We start from the raw sequence: 15,080 nt of genomic DNA, 5'->3' as shown, positions 1-15,080 counted from the left end.
CATTTCCGTGAACTCCCCCGCTGGCTGGGGTGACATGGTTGCGTCCACTGTCCACTACACTCCATACACCAGCAGTGTATGTCGCCATGGATATGGGTGTGTTCTGCATACTGCGGTCTGTCCAGCACATCACCGCCACTCTTGGCATTGTGTACTTTCCCAATCATGGTTCTCCTGCCTCCTTCACACATGCCTGGTTCCCACCTCTCCCCACATTCCGCTATTGTGTGGCTAAGGTGCCATGCCGTTGATGGCTCATGTTCACGGCTTGCCCAGGTTACCATTGTGAGTTGTTCTGTCGTGTCTGGTGGGTGGGAATGTTATTTTGCATGTTGTATGTGATTTTGTGACGTGTGCATTGCCAGAGTTGTAAGTTGCATGGTTGTGGAGTTGAGGTGTGTGGGGTATTCATTTGGAACTTGCCAAGGGGCTGTGCATTTCCCTTGGTGCCATCCTGGTAGCGCTGGTTGATGATGGACTGTCGGAGGATGAAGGAATCATGCACACTGGCTGGGTATTTGGCGACGACGTTGGTGGAGATTCCACGGTGTTCGGATGTTGCCTGCACATTGATGAGAGACGTGTGCTTTCTGTTGCGGTGATTGTGTGCTGTGTCACCAGGGGGCACAAATAGGATATGTGTGCTGTGGATTGCCCCCAACACGTGCGGGCATCCAGCTATGGCGTATGGTCCTTGCTTGGTCTCCAGCGGAGCCTGCACATTGTGGTGGACGTATAGATACAGGGGTACCAGGCTGATGATGGCATCCAGGATAGGTGTGAGGGACTTGGATGCGGCTGGCTTTGAGACTCCTCCGATTCTGGCGGGTGTTGGTTGGGGGGTACCAGAGGCCAACAGGTGCAGCACAGCCAGCAGCTTTGTGTGGGGTGGGATGTTGGTTGTCCGCTGTGTTGGTGCCGTCTGCCTGTTGGGCGATGATGGTCAGGATGCGTAGGATGGTTGTCCTTTTGAGCCTGTAGTGGGCAGTGACATCCTCTGGTGTTAAGTCTGTGAGGCTGGTGCGTTTCCTGTGGGTCCGCTGTCTTTGTCCGTGCTGCCTCTGTGGTGGTCCGGGGGAGGGGGTTCCGGGGGGGTTGTGGCCCTGGGTGTGGTGGCGGTGGGTGTTGTTGCCCTATTGGGGCTCCGGGCTGCATATTCAGTTGCTCGGGGCATCTGTTGTTCTTCATGTTTGGCTTTGGGCTGTGCTCCCTTGGCTGCTGCCAGTTGTCGTCTGACTTTACACCAGGTCAGAGCAGGTGTTAATTTCCTGCTGCTAACACGCATTATCGCATGTTTCATGGTCTTTTCACCGATGTGGCTGGTCGTTGAGAATGTTGAGGAGTGGTGTTGTCGTGGCTTTTTGCACGGGAACGCCTACTCTGCATCTCATTAGCGATAGTTGCCGGGGTCATCTGTGGCGATGTTTTTTGCGGCTGCTATCGCGGATAAACTGGTGTTATGGACTGTTAGCACCAGCTTGTGAATGGGGTGATAAATTTATTGCAACTTTGGCTGAGGTAATGTGCCGTTAACTCTGCGATACCTCCTTGAGAATATGTCCCTCTGTGCCGCTCCATTTTATGTCCCGTGACACTCTACTCCTTTCCACTATACGGCAATCTACTTCAGTCTTTGCCACTCTTCTCCCCGTCACTCCACTCTACAACACTCCGTGTCTCTCTGGGACAATCTGTACCACTCTACACCACTTTACTTCTCTCTACACCACTACATGCTACTCCACTCAACTCCACTTCACTATACGCCTTGCAAACTCAGTGTCACTTCACTCATTGCCACTCCACTTTATGCCACTCTATGACACTCTGCGCCACTCTATGGCACTTCACTCGAGGACACTTCACTCTATGCCACCCCACTCCATTCTACTCTAACACACTCTACTCCACTGTATGCCGCTTCACTTTAGGTCACTCTACTCCACTCTATGCCAGTACAGTCTAGGACCCTCCATGACTGTCTACTCTACGCCACGTCCCTCCAAGCCACTCCCTTCTATGCCACTCAATGTCACTCCACCTTACGCCCCTCTACGCCACTCCACTATACCCAATGCAACTCCGCTCTATGGCACTCTAATCCACTCTGACACTTTACTTTCTTCCTTATGCTTACTAGCCCTCCTGGGTTAAAGGTCATGAACCAGGACTCTCCAGTCATCTCTGGCCTGTTCATTTTTTCAATCTGACTCCAGGTGTAACCCATCTCCTTGCAGTCAGCCTCAAGGACTCGGCACCAGGTGTTTATTGACCTTCCTGTTTTCCTTTTCCCTTGCGGGTGTCAGGTCAGGGCTTGCCTGGTGGTGTTTGATACTGGCTTGCGGGGGTGTGGCCTACAGCCCCAGTGTCTTTCCTGATTTCTCCATGAGCAGGAAGTTGGAAGGTCTGCTGCCATAGGTCTTTGTTGCTGGTAGTGTTTGCCCAGCGGATTTGAGGATTTTCCTCAGACAGGTGCTGACGAATGTCTGAGCTTTGTTGGTGGTGTTCACTGTTGTCCTCCAAGTTTCTGCTCCAAATAGAACTGTTTTTACAGTGGTGCTAAAACGTCTGCTCTTGGTTTGCAGCATTAGGTCCTGGGAGCTCCAGATCTTCTTTAGCTAAATGACGGAAGCCCTTACTTTGACGATTCTTGCATTGACATTGGTGTCTGTGCCGCCCTGCTAAATCATGACACTGCCCAGGTAGGTCAAGGCCTCAACAGTTTCCAGTGAATCACCTGCACGAGTGACTGCAGATGTGCTGGCTGTGTTAGTCTTCAGGATGTTGATTTTTCCACTGTGGATATTTAGGCTAAGTTGTGCTGATGTGGCTGCCACATTGACAGCCTTCTCTTGCATCTGCAGATGGGTATGGGAGAGTAGGGCCAAGTTGTCTGGAAAGTCCAGACCATCAAACTGTTCCAAGGTGTCCACTTGATCCCACTTCTTCTCCTTGATGTGGATGTCTTCATAATCCACTCAATGGCCAGCAGGCAGAGTAAAGGTGAGAGCAAAGAACCCTATAACTGTTTCTTTGATCTTCTTCCACTGACTTTCTACTGGGTCTCTATCATCCGCTAGTCCTTGCAGGACTTGAAACTTGTTACTGAGGGTGACTGAGCATTCATTCTGTTTCTGTCCAGCTTTGAGGGTAGTATTATATCACTGGCATTGGTTTGTCAGTTTTATCCATCCCTTATGGTCAAAGATTGTAAACGCCTCTCTGAGACAAGGCTCCATACCTGACTGTCTTAAAGTAGGGCAGGTCACACCTATAATAAAGAAAGCCAACTCCATCTCCTCAGAAGGGCCGGACTGGGATCTGAAAGTAGGCCTGGCAAATTTTGCCAGACCAGCCCCCGCCCGGCACGTAGCGAGCGAGTCCGAATGCTAATAGGGGGCTTGGGGAGGTTCTCCCCCCAAGATAGTTTTGGAAAACAACAGACCAAAATGTTGAATTTTACAGCACATTTTTCATTACATATTCAATTGTATCAACTTTCAAAGCACAGTAAATAGAAGATGATGACCTTCAAGAGCACCAGGTTACCAAGTGGGGGAAAAAAGTAGGGGAACTGTGGGCGGAGAATCAGAGGGTGGGAATAACCCAAGGATTGGATCAGTGGGCGGAGCCAGAGTTGTGGCAAGAATGCGCAAACATCCCAATTTTTAGTATTTGTTTGGCATTTCACTGCCCAGTTTAATCAACCAATGGATACACATGATTATTTAAGGTTATAATAAGTTATTGACATTAAAATACATTCACAAAGTGGGATATGCTTCTAATCACAGAATGTCCCAAATACGATAATATGTGGAAGCACAAGCCATTTGTTGTCGAGCCATGGAGTTTCTGTCATCAGCACTTTTCCCTTTTTCCACAACAGCAGTTCAAACATGAATGGCAAGATATCCTAGTGTGCAAATGTTTTCTATATAATTATGGCTCTGCCGTATTTGCCTCATAATGCAAGATCTGCTGCATGATCTAACCATTTAAACTAATAAATTGTTTAAAGCTCAAACGTATCAAAAGTTAATAAAAAATGTGACTTGTATTGCTGCGGAGTGGATGACTTATTGCAAAGGTTGACTGGTCACCTTTCTCACTGCTGCATTTGTATGTTCCACTAGTACTAATAAGGCAAAATCTTTCCAGAGACTGTTAGCATGTGTACAAATGTCAAAAATAATAAAATATCAGAAAACATACTGCATCACGCTGAAGCCTTTTTTTAATGCATAATTTAGTCAACACTGCGGCATCATTTTGTCCTCCTTTGCTGCAAGATTTCAGTGGCCTCAAAGCAGGCAGCACATGTTAAAAGTGCTTGTGCATGAAGCAGAGACACTGTGAAGTTTGCGAACTTAGTCTGGTGTGCGTGCAAATCCTGCATTGCCGATCCCTGATGAGTTGCAGTAACTACTTCTGAAACAAGGCCAATGGAGGTACCTATGGGTGAGGCAGACTGCCCTCAAGGGCAGGGCCGGCCTTAGCACTGGTGGTGCCCTGTGCATTAATGTTTGTTATTGCCCCCCAATGACCACCTCCGCCATGGATTCTCCCACTAACACCCTTTAACAGTGCCCCTCAAGTCACCATAACCACACTCTCCCTCAGATGCATTTAGGATAATCAAAGACTGGGGGGAAAAACATAATGCTCTAATTTATACCTTGCAGTTTATATGCAGCTCTTACATGACAGTTAATAGCTCACTGTTCTATGTTAGGATTTTAACTTATTAACTGCAAGTAACAATAGGGTCTCTCTGACAAAAGCAGTAGCCCACTGACCTATTTACATTATGTGCACTTTGTGATCTACATGGTACATGTTCTTTGCAGCAGGCACATTAACCCTCTGAGCTACCTTTCCATGAGTCAAAACTTCCACTAGGCAAAATTCCGATCTCTCTCTAGGAAGAACATTAAACACCAGAGTCATCATGACATTTTTATTGATGCCGAAAATTTCTGGAGGCCAGGAAGGAGGCAGCAAGCGCTTTTAAAACATTAATATGCTTGCAAACATAATGCCTCCACCCAAAGTCAGCACCCAGTGAGGTCACACTGGTTGCACTACCCTAGAGCTGGCCCTTCTCAAGGGTCCTGTGACCTCAGTGACAGAGTCACTGTTGTTCTAGGGTGTGCTGCTTCATAGGCTTGCCCGCAAGACTGGAGGGGAACTTCAGTATGGATTGTGGTAGACAAACCTTGAAGGTTAAACCACACTTGCTACTGCTAGTGTCCACCTGCTGTTGCTAAGACACCAGGGCTTCTAAGGTCTTGCGAAGCCTTCTAAGGTCTAACATGGGATTGTGCCCTCTCAGGAGAGTGGTCTGATGGACTGGTTATTAAGGCTGAACCTGGTTCACCAGTTCCAAATGCAGCAGCTCTGGCCATAGTGCCACATATTCTCCCCCACTGAACACCATATTGCCCCACTGAGAAAAGCTCACACTGCCTTCAATTACAACCCAATTGTTGCCTGCTATAAACACCTGGATGCGGCTCAATTTAAATGGCGCACTAGACAAGAGCAATATGTGGCCTACAAAAAAAAGTAACAACATGCTGGAAAAGCAAACACTCATAGGGAATGCAAAATTAGCAAACCATGTGAAATGTAAGCAGAGCACCACCTGTCTAATGATATGCGCCACCTAAAATGGGATCGGGTCGCTGAAGACCCAGGGGTCTTATTAGCGATAAAAGAAGAAGTTACTCTTGCATTGGAAGAACTGGGTCTAACAGCTGAGGGCCAGGTGTCCCACCAAGGTATAGTGGAAAATAACGTAAGGCTTTTTGCGGGCCTGCGGAAATATTTCCTCAAACCTGCCCCTACAAGGAGTTCCATGCCCCAAAGAAAAGTGGGCTGGTATAATAACAAGTGCAGGAAATCCCGGGATGAACTAGGCAGTGCACTAAAGCAGAAAGACCCAACACTCGTAAGATTTGCCAGATTCAATTACGGGAAATCTCTTAAAGAGGCAAAGGTAACTTGGGAAAACGAAATTTGGAAGGATCTCCTCGAGGCCTCAAAAAGCAAGAATAGTAAAGTCTTCTGGGACACATACAAATGGGATAGGGGTGGTATAGCAGAGCGTCCCCAAAACAGTGTGCCACAGAACGCTTGGACAGACTACTTCAAACCCCAATATGCCGCGCTCACCCAAAATACCCCTACTGAGACCATTCCCTATGTATTTTATAAAAAGGCCATATTTACACTTAAGGATGTGGATAGAGCACTAGACGGAGTGGTCTGGGGAAAGGCCCCGGGAATGGACGGCATCCCTGCCGACGTGTTCACTGATGACAGAAGCCTCTGGTCCAGTTATATTATGCGACTTGCCAATGCAATTGCTCAGGGAGCGGAAATTCCGCCCTCATGGAAGGGCGCTGAAATTGTCCCTGTATTCAAAAAAGGAGACAAATCAATCCCAAGTAATTATAGACCAATCAGTTTGATTGATTCGGTCCAAAAGATCGTAGGCCGTATGTTTCTTTCCATAATTCAAACTTGGATGGATGATCGCGACATCTTAAGCCCCATCCAGGCAGGGTTCCGTTCCCGGACAAGTATAATCGACCAAGTCTTCCGTTTTGTCAATCTACACTGGAAGACGGTGGTCTTGGGGAAAGGCGCCCTCTATGCGGTCTTCGTGGACCTAAAAGCTGCATTCGATTTGGTCCCAAGAAGCAAGCTTTGGCAGGTCCTGATGGAACTGGGAATTGCACCCGAACTTCTCACCGTGATCATCCGCTTGCATGAGGGAAACGTTGCCAGGGTGCGCTGGGGTGGCCCGGGGGAGGTGACCGATGACTTCCCGGTTGACAGGGGAGTGAGGCAGGGGTGCGTTTTGGCGCCGACCCTGTTCTCGCTCTTCGTCAACGGGGTGGCCGGTTGGCTTTCGCGGACCCCCACCGACGCGCCGATTCTGACAGGAGTGCGTATCCCTATCCTCATGTTTGCGGATGACACGTTGATAATTTCTAAGACCCCTAGCGGTTTGCAGAAGGCTGTTGGGTGTTTCGAAGAATTTTGCATTGAAAGGGGCCTGGAGGTAAATGCGGGGAAGACGAAGTTCATGTCTTTTAATGGATCAAAAACCTTCAAAGGGAAAATATACATGAACAAGCTGCCCTTGGAGGAAGTGACATCATTTATATATCTAGGGATAACATTGCAAAAAGACATGCGTTGGGGTTGTCAATTAGATCGTGCTGGCCTACAACATAAACAAAAAGCAGGGGCCTTGTTGGCTAGATTCAAAACCTCACTTACCAAGCCAATCTCCCCAGTTCTAGAAATCTATGGAACCAAGGTTCTGGGCTCATGCCTCTATGGGGCTGAGCTCTGGGGCTTTAACAACTTGAATAGCTTGAAAGCTCTAGAAAATGCTTTTTTGCGTAAAGTCACAAACCTTCCCTCCAGTAAACCACTGCGACCGCTACTATTGGACTTGGGCAAAAAACCCCTGGAACATCTGGCGAGGCTACGTCCAATATTATACTGGCGTCGTCTTTGGTGTACCGATGAACTAATTCATTATAGGAGTGGCTTTATGGACATCATAGAATCGGACAGGTCCCAAAAAATACCATGGCTGTCAGGAATAAAATCTATTTTGGGAAGTTTAGGCCTGATAGATCTCTGGAAAAACCCTTTTAACACCGTTTTCCCATCTAAAGAAAACCTGAAAAACATGTATTGGGAATGGGTTTACAAGCTGGAAATCATGCAAGGCCTTTCTACCCATTTAACAGCCCGTTTTTTTGATCTAAAAGTTCTTCCCCACTTATAGGACTACTGGGATATTATTGAAAAAACTTCTGATCGTAAGTTATATTTCCAGCTGCGGGTGGGTACACTACCCATAGCAGAATTTACCTCTAGATGGGGGAGGCAAGGCAGCAATAACGATAAATGCTACAGATGTGTTGAAATATGTGAGAATATCGGACATGTATTATTTTTCTGCCCAATGTATGTGGCACCTCGTAAAAGATGGATACAACCCATCTGCAAGCTTTTGGGCATCAGAAGATATGCCATAGCTCTTCGCATTCTGTGCACCGATCCCACTCCCCCAACATGTATAGCAGTGGCCAAATTCCTAGGGTGGGCCTGGAGTATAAGAACAAAAGCCATGAGGCAAGCTGCCAGCTCCTTTCTTTTGAATTAGCATTTAATCTTGCAAATTTTCCATGGAGAAATATCTTGATGTCGACTGCTGGAGAGCAGGGTTGTGAATGCAATGTCTAGTTACTTTCTGTACACTACAAATTGATATGTTTAGTTTTTTAAACTTTTATATCTTATAATTCCAGCTCGTCGGCTATTCATAAATTTAATTGTAATTTTATCCTTTTAGGTAATTTATGTGTATTTATATGTAATGTCTGTAAATGTGCTTTTATGACTTGATTGCCGAATAAAGCTAATTGATTGATTGAAGCAGGAACAACATGGTTAGCTTAGCGCTTTTACACTCACTATTCAGAAATCAGTGAGTGCTTTTGCCTGAAAAGTTGAGGACATGACTACAGGGCCCTGAATGGACCCATATTAATGTCCATTGCTTATATCCTTACAAAATGTAAGCAGTATGGTAAAAAAGACCACATCCCTGGACGCCGAGCCGCAGTACTTATTTTGTTTTTGAATCCACATATTGCAGTACCTCCAGGATTGGTGTACTAGTTGCAAGCCCAGGGAAAACAAAGACAAGAAAACCAAAATAGCGCTTCACTGGCAAACTCTGTAAAAGTGACGCTAATGTGTTTGGGTGTAAATAAAATCAAACTCTCCAGTTTGCTACCACTCTGTCTTACTTAATTTAGGTATTTTATCATATTTTTAACCTTTTATTTCCAATGCTGCACCTTGGAATTAAAATAACAGAAAAATACGAGATTTCCAGCAAAAGTGTTTTTCTTTTTTGGATCCATTTCACAGGGGAGCAAATAAAAGAAAGGAGAGGAAAGAGACAGGGCACGCACATCGCACCGTGAACTAGACTGTCAATCAGTGCTGCACAGTCACTCAGTCCTGCGGCTTTCAGTGTCAGGGCCGGGCTCCGTGTCGCGTGTCAGGCAGTAGGCGATTATCATAAACCTGTGCTGGCTGCAGTGCCAGACCTGAGCCTGAGGCCAGCCACCATCTCACTCCCTGCTCACATTCAAATTAAGCAAGCAACAACAACAAACAAAAGCCAGTGCAGTGCCACTGCGCTGCGGAACCGGGCCGGGCCTAGTAGTAGCCCCCTTGCCCCTTCCATCCTTAGGCCCCTTTTGCTTTTGAAATTTCTGGCCCGGTCGCGAGTCGCGCCCCCTGGCCCCAGGCCCACTGCCCAGACACTACAGTGCCACCACGCCACCCATAAATCAACAGATCTGGCCAGTAAGAAACAAATAGCATAGCACTCGCCTGCGGGCGGCACTGGCAGACAGGGGGAATTAAATTATGGGGTGCTGAGCAGCCGCTCTCTTTCCAGTCCCTGTCTCCCTCTGGCCTCTGAAATGCCTCAGCCTGCCTCGACCTCGCCTAGGCTCAGAGTCAGTGTCTGGTCACGCGCACTTTTTCCCCAATGCAGATGAGCCCTGCCCCCTGATCATCACTACCACTCTACCAGGCAGCAGACCCCACCCTAAAAAAACACAGGCGTGCGGAGGCGGTGACATCTGCGTGATGCCCGCGTCAGATCATCATGGTCAGGTGACAGGTCAGGTGGTGGTGTTTGTTTAATAAATTATAATGAGTAGGGCGGGCGGCGGGCGGCCTGCCGCCTGATCATAGAGCCTGCCTGCCTTGCAATGAAAATCGGCGGACACGTCACACGCGTCGGAGCACCAGCAAGCATTTTTGTGCTCAGTCATCACTAGGCCGCCGCCTCAGTCAGACAGCCAGGCGGCCTGATTTGTGCATAAATAATGTAAGTCAATGGTGGTCTCTCACTCACTGTATTCTGTTGTTGGGGCCGATTTGGACCGACCGTGGTCCAAATCGGCCCCAACAACAGAACCGGCCCCCTGGCGCAAAACCGGCCCCCACCCCATCCAGCCTACCGGGGGATTGGGTGTCCAGAATAACCAGTCCGGCTCTGACATGGTGGGGTAGCTAGCACCAGACAAAACCATTCTCCTTTCAAGCTCGGCTTGGGACCAGCCATGACGGAGTTTATGACACTTTAGTCCCCTCTATGCCACACAACTCTATGCCCCTCTACTTCAGTCTGTGCCCCTCTACTCTGTGCTACTCAACGTCACTCTGTCACTCTATGCCAGTCCATTCTATGCCACTCTAGGCCCCTCTACTCTATGACACTGTACTTCACTTGATGCCACAGCACTCTGTGCCCCTCTACACCAATGTAAGCCTCTCCACGCCATGCCTCTCCACTCTATACCTCTTCACTCTGCGCCACTCTATTCTAAATCACTCCATTCTCACCCATCACACTCCAGTCTTCTCTATGACACTCCACTCTGCAAAACTCCATGCCCTTCCACTCCACGCCACTCTCCTCTATGCCACAAACTTGTTGCTATGCTGAGCAGCCGCCACACTGGAGCAGAAAACGGCTAAAACACATTGTCAAATTCAATATCTCTTGCATAGGCAAGACCTATTGGCTTTGCCAATATTGTTTTGTGTCATGCCACTGGCGCCAACTTTCCACCTCTCCCTGTAGTGCATTCACATTGAACTAACACACTATGTCTCAGCCGATGTGTTGGTGAATTTCACAATTAAGCATAAGCACCATTTCCAGTAATGCCGGCACAATCAAAAGTCCACCATAAACCGGCTTCTCGAGTTGAATGGTCATTTTTAGGTCGAGCCTAGCGGCAGCGTGCATGCGCTGCTCGCTCTCCGAGGCATGCTGTAATAGAGTATGTAGTGGACGCCGGCGCCCACTCTCCGCCCATATTTGTCATTGGCTTGTGTCATTGTACTTCTTAAATGCTGGCTTCTGATTCGTAGAAAAACTTATTAGCCCCTCCTTGGTACCGCCTTGTCTCCTTTAGTTACCACCCATAATGACTGGACAGTGCCGGCTCACCAAGGGAGTGCTGCAGGGCTGTGGGACGGGGCAGGGCAGGGAGGGGCAGGGTGGGGGGTAGTAGAGTCCGACATACGACGGACAGGAGTAAGTAATTAAATAAATAAAACTATTTACCTTGCGTGCGCTGCAACTCAATGTTATATACAACGAAGCCATAGTTGTTGCTTTTTGATCTTATGCAACTAACATCCATTGACAAAAGCCAATAGCTCTGGCTTGTTGTTGGCATAATGTTACTAGTTACATTAAATAGTAACATTAAATATCCGGTTAGTGGATACAATGACAGAAACAGCAAATTAACAGTCGTGCGGCACACTATGCTTAGCACAGATTTTAGTTTGTGTCTTTAAGCCACGCCCTTAATTACATCGACCGCGCCCCTGAGAGCCCCCCCCCCCCGTTTTTTCATTCCACGTAAAGCCCTGACCAGCACCCCAACTCTAAAAATTGTTTCAGAGGCACTGAAAACGCGGATGCCTCCACACTTCTGTGCAACGGAAATGACACGTCTGCGCGTCACGTCCTCTTCTTACCTTGTATTCAAGAAGTAACTCGCAGGCTGAAGAACATTTCATGATGTACTCTGGCCCCACGTTTTTGCAATAACTCTGTGTCTATTTCCCAATATTCGTGAACGGCTTTTGTGGTTAATACGCACGTGTAGCTGAGGAACGGATTCCGGGGCTAGGACGGCTTATGTATGCACCAGCTGTCAAAATCTGTGTATGACCTGCAGGTCACCGGCTGCGCTCGTGGTACGGCGGCCCAGTGGATCCACCCTTCTGTGTAATCTGTACGCAGGCGCGCAACACCCATTGGACTCACAGGGCTTCAGCCCCCCCCCCCGTCGTGTGTGGCAGCCCGGGATGAGACACCTTCCCGGGCAAAAAAGCAGCCGCACCCGAGCACTTCACAGGTCTTTAAAAGACCATTTGCATGTTAATGAGGCCTCGCTGTTGTTTCACCCCTTCTAAGAGCCCCTGCAGCTCCACTCTGCCTATTGCTTAAAGCTCAGCCCCCCCCGAAATTTTTGCTCAGCCCCCCCCCCCCGAAATTTTTGCTCAGCCCCCCCCCCCGAAATTTGGCTCTAGTTGCGCCTCTGTCTGTACGTCACAGGCTACGAGCACAACAAACTTGCCTAGTTTGATGAGAACCCTTCTACAAAGATCTGTGTGTGATCTCAAAGTCATAGGTTTCAATTCTGGTGACACAGGAGGGTGATCAATGCATCTGTTTCAAAGATCTTTGTTTATTTATCCTGCGGACAATGGATTCAATCCTGGGGCCATGGCACAGTGGGATGATGCGCATGCTGTGGAGATGTTTGTGGTGCCTGCGCCTCTTAAGATAGCCTAACGGATTGATGCACCTGCTGCAAAGACTTGTGCTTAGTTGGCAGGCCATAATCCTCAGTCCTCGTCAGACAGTCGGTGAGTTAATGCACCTGTAGCAGAAATCGGTGCACTTAATGTAGGTAACGCTTCAATCTATACAGATAGACTTTGGGGTGATAGCATGGTCGAAAGGTGTGTGGTGGGTTTTTCTGTATAACCTGTAGGTCGTACTCCATTCCTGGTAATCTTGTCCATGGGGTTGATGCAACTGCCTATTAGATCTGTGTGGCAGCTGCTGATTCTTGGAGTCCCTTTCATTTACTCAAAGTCAACAACAACAGGCAATATCAAGCCAATAACATCAGCTATTTGTCAAAGCACCCACCTTGAAGCTGTAAGACATAAGCAAGCAATATGTGAAAACATTATTCATAAAATCTACCAGGCCGGACCATGTAAATGAACTGGGAGCAAGTAAAACTGTACGTAGCACGGAGTGTAATCCATGTTGAGGGCATTTTTTCACATCCAAAACCGTTTTACCAAGACCTTTTGTGGCGCATGAGTAATCATTGCTGGGCTTGTTAAGAGCTATTGCCAATAGGATAAACTGGTCATAGCAATAAAATCCCAAACTATGAAGAGGTCTATGACTCACACAAACTAAATATAGTCTTTTCTTGTACAACAGATGGCTTAGGATCTTTTCTACATCCACGTCTTTAGTTTTCTGTCCTGTTTGTATTGTAGTTGCATTTATATAGCATTTACTACCTCTGACGAGGAGTTGAAGCCCTCTATTGCAGGTAGCGCGCTACTCTGGAGCCCAAGGTTAGTGGTTATTCCAGTGGTTATTAGTTATTGTGGCTACTGGGTGGTTTTTTGGCATTAGTTTTGTGCTCTCATGTAACTGTTCCATGCATTTCATCCAGTTTCTTTGTGGTAGATTAAGTTATTAGGAGTTAGGTCAGACCATTAGTGTGAGCTAATCCAAATGGAGGGTGAGATGAGTAAATAGGATAGAGAGAGCTGGTCCCAAGATCATCACCATGGCATTTTAATGTGTTAACATTAGAAGAGTGTTCTGTGTTACTGGGACCGGACTGGCCGTAGTGGGCACTGGGCATTTCCCTGATGGGCCGTTGGGGTGGGGGCTGATTTTCTGCCCATGGGGGCTGGTTTTGTCACTGGGGGTTAGTTTTGCAGCAGTGCTGCAGTATTGGCCCCCTGTAACAAAAGCAAGAGCGGTACTTCTTGCTAGCACTCCCCCACCCCGCTCCCAGGGCCGGTCGAGCAATAATCTGCCAGGGCTGGTTGCTGTTCCCAGTCTGGCCCTGTGTGTTAATAAGAAAGACTGTATGGATCTTTAGATTTGGCATGACGATGATTTAGTCATCTGTGTAAAGAACAAGTCATCTTCCATGGCATAGTACTGGTGTACCTCTGTGTGATGCAAAGAGACAATTCAGGGTTGCCATTTCACGACTAGTAGTGGAGGTAGTGGTTCTCAACATCTTGAGGATGTGGTGACACTGGCAGGCCGTCTACCAGAGCTAGGTATTGGTCTTGCCTGTTGATGCACCAAGAAGGTCCTTAATATATGAATTGTTGAGGAGGTTGTCACTGTCCAGATCTTGATGAGACAGTGACAAAGGACTAGCTGTATCCCAAAGCTTTGTAATGGTCTTGCCTGTTAGTGATGCACCAAGAAGCTCGTCAATATACGAGGAGTACGGAAGGCTGTCATTGTCGAGATGATGAGATGGTGACAAACAAAAACCTGTCTGCCACAGCTCTACATTAGTCAAGCCCGTTGGTGATGCATCAAGAAGATTGTCACTCTGTGAGCCGTATAGGAGGTTGTCATTTTCGAGATCCTGATACGGGTGGCATCTTCCGCATTGCTTGTATCAATTGTATTTGTATATATTGCTTGTTTGAATGTTAAATGATGATATATATATATATAAAAAAGAATAATTAACAAAATCAAAATATCTAATGAATGATAAAAAATGACCAAATAAATACCATATATATTTTTCCAATTAATAATTGTGTATGGAAAATATTATTTTTTTATTTAACTTTTGAGATTATGAATGACTGTTTTCATGGTTTACACCTAGTTGCTGGTTTGTCACAAATTTATTTACTTGCTATAGCACTTTACATAAATAACTCTTTTCCTTACATATAGCAAGTCTATTAGCTTTGTAGGGGTCCTCTTCTTTCTAAACAAGAGCACTAGCTCTCTACCAGAGCTCTTTATTGGGCTTGCCTGTTGGTGATGTGCCATCAATATTTGAGATGTAAATGAGGTTGTCATTGTCAAGATGTGATGAGATGGTAACAGAGGACTGTCAACCAGAGCTGTGTATGGAACCTTCTCTGATGATGTGCCAAGAAGGAACTTAATATACGAGCAGTAAAGGGGCCTATCATTGCCTAAATCTTGGTGGGGAGATGGTGACAGAGGTACAAAAGAATGATATTGGTCTGATATTTTGGTGTTGCTCAGAAAGGGATGGGTAGTGGTTTTGTACAAGTAGAGGTTGCAGTTGTTGAGATCTTGAAGCAGTGCTGACAGAGGACAGGTTGTCTGTGAGAACTCTGTGTTCGCCTTGACAGCTGGAGATCTGCCAACAGGGAAAAGGTCAACATAT

The 15,080-nt window shown here is 47.0% G+C and overlaps 1 long non-coding RNA gene across 1 annotated transcript in view; it reads right to left on the bottom strand.

Moving 5' to 3' along the window:
- LOC146833044 (uncharacterized) overlaps nucleotides 1-11,779 on the bottom strand; it is a 74,096-nt gene extending 62,317 nt beyond the window's left edge. The window contains exon 1 of the long non-coding RNA XR_014960192.1: nucleotides 11,614-11,779. This is a non-coding gene — a long non-coding RNA (uncharacterized LOC146833044). The remainder of the gene's footprint in view (nucleotides 1-11,613) is intronic.
- Nucleotides 11,780-15,080: the final 3,301 nt, after the last annotated feature.

This window comes from Triturus cristatus, chromosome 4_2, assembly GCF_964204655.1.
Source record: "Triturus cristatus chromosome 4_2, aTriCri1.1, whole genome shotgun sequence".
Classification (NCBI taxonomy): domain Eukaryota; kingdom Metazoa; phylum Chordata; class Amphibia; order Caudata; family Salamandridae; genus Triturus; species Triturus cristatus.
The sequence above is the reverse complement of the archived record's forward strand: the minus strand, read 5'-3'. Positions and strand labels throughout refer to the sequence as shown.